Genomic DNA, 2,500 nt, shown 5'->3' on the forward strand with positions numbered 1-2,500 from the left:
CTACCAGCAAACTGCTAGAGCTGTGCTGCGTTTGCTCTCGTCTTCTCCATGAACATTCAATTTTTAATGGGACAAGAGTTTAAGTTTTTAAAAAGAGTCCGACTTGTTTGCAAAACGTCCAAGAAACATTTGCAAAGTCACAAAAATCGTAGAAAACGCTAAGTCGGTTAAGAAAACGTATTCGCCTATAAAAATGCTCAGTTACTTAAGAAGATGCATGCTCGGTTAAAATATCGCTAGGCAACTCAAGAAATTCCTCTTTCGATAGTAAAATGGCTCGTGCGGTTAAAAAAAGTGTTCGTTTAATAAAGTGTTCTTTCGCCTAACAAAATAACCCTAACGGTTAAAAAAACTTTTAAAAAGTTCCTCGCTCGGTTTAAAAAATACTCAGCCTTGTTCGATTAAAAAAAAAAGCTTGTGCGGTTAAATTTACAATTGTTCTGTTAAAAAAAAAAAACCTGTAACCCTAACCCTAACCCTAACCCTAACCCTAACCCTAACCCTAACCCTAACCCTAGCCCTAACCCTAACGGTTAAAAAAAACGCTTGTGCGGTTAAAAAAAAAACACTTGTTCAGTTAAAGAAACGGTGGTACGGTTAAAAAAACCCTTGTTCGGTTAAAAAAGCACTTGTTCGCTTAAAAAAATAGTTGCTCGGTTAAAAAACCGTCTTACGGTTAAAAAAAACTCTTGTTCGGTTAAAGAAACCGTGGTACGGTTAAAAAAACCCGTTTTCGGTAAAAAAAAAAAAAAAAAAAAAAAGCACTTGTTTGTTTAAAAACACTTGTTCTGTTAAAAAAAAAACACTTGCTCACTGGAAAAAACACTTGTTCTGTTAAAAAAAAAACACTTGCTCACTGGAAAAAACACTTGTTCTGTTAAAAAAAAAACACTTGCTCACTGGAAAAAACACTTGTTCTGTTAAAAAAAAAACACTTGCTCACTGGAAAAAACACTTGTTCTGTTAAAAAAAAAACACTTGCTCACTGGAAAAAACACTTGTTCGGTTTAAGAAACGCTTGTTCGGTAAAAAAAAACTCTTGTCCGGTTAACCCTAACCCTAACGGTTAACAAATACCCCGCCGATTAATGAGTTACGCGGCTGCTTAGGAAGTCCTCGGTCGGTTATGAAAACACCCAACCGCTTAACCCTTTCATGCACCAATTATTTTTCTGTAACTAACATAACTCATAAAAAAACATCTACAAAATGACAGTGGAACTATGAAATGTTAAATTAGACTTTTTCTACAGCCTTTTTCAACTCTCATTTATAAAACAATATTGTTTTCAATCGGTTAGAATGCACCATTTGAATTGGGGAAGCTTAGCTTGATTTATTGTTATACAACAACCCAGCACATGAAATGGTTAAAGAAATACCCACCTGCCTAAGTATCCTTAAAAAAAAGTATCCTTAAAAAAAATAAAACCCTCTGTCTCTTGAACATAAATGCAAAAATCATTTAAAAAAGCAAATTCATTTTCAAAAACGTTTAAAAAGTGTAAACCACTTATTAAAAGAAGACTTTACAAAATACTTCACTGCTATTTAAAAAATACTACACATCTATTTCAGAAATTCCATACCACACTACAAAATGAATTTCAAAAACATTTGTTTGTTTGCAAGACAGAAGTTTTCATTACAGAAGACGCTGAATCCATTTTAAAAAGATGCACAGTGAAAAATGCCTACTTTTTATTTTTTTCAAAGGCTCGGTCACTTTCAAAAACTGCAGTCCCTTTTAGAAAAAAAAGAAGTCTTTAATTAAGAAGCAAAAGGTCTCTTTAAAAAAGAAATACAAGTTTTCATTTTAAGAATGGTAGATGTGACTTAACCAACAATTTTAAGTCACATTTAAAGAAACACATTAAGTCGCTTTAAAATATATAATAAGTCACATTCAAGAAGCTTCATATCACTTTAAAAGGGCTTAAGCCACTTTAAAAGTCTCTTAAATGTCTAGCTCACTCACTCACTCACTCACTCACTCACTCACTCACTCACTCACTGCATGATCAAAGTCTTTTAAAAAGACTATTCATGTTTGAAAAGTGCTATTTCACTTTTGCTATTTCCAAATAAATAAAAAGTTTACATCACTCTCAAAAAATGCAAAGCTGCTTAAGAAGAAAAAGCTAGGTCACTTTTAAAAAAGATAACTTCATTTGTAAAAAGAACATCAAGGCGGTTAAGAGTTCTCTGCTCACCAAAACCAAAACAAAAGGCTAAGTCGCTTTAGAATGTAAAACCAACTGCAAACCATTTTAAAAGGGTTTAAAGCCAGTTTAAAAGTCTCACCAGAGATGTCCAGCTCACTGGAACAAAGTCTTTTAAAAAGATTATTCGCATCAGAAAACAGCTAGCTCACTTTCAAAAGTGTTGCTTTAGAAAGAAGCTAGTTCGCTTTTAGAAACAAAAACTTCATTTCTAAGATGAAAATCGATTAAGAGTTGTCTGCAAAACAAAACCAAAAGCTTATTTGATTTAAAGAAAC

This window comes from Hydra viridissima, unplaced genomic scaffold (genome assembly GCF_058129835.1).
Source record: "Hydra viridissima isolate aposymbiotic clone 2 unplaced genomic scaffold, HvirCarnegie_v1 scaffold_14, whole genome shotgun sequence".
Classification (NCBI taxonomy): Eukaryota; Metazoa; Cnidaria; class Hydrozoa; order Anthoathecata; family Hydridae; genus Hydra; species Hydra viridissima.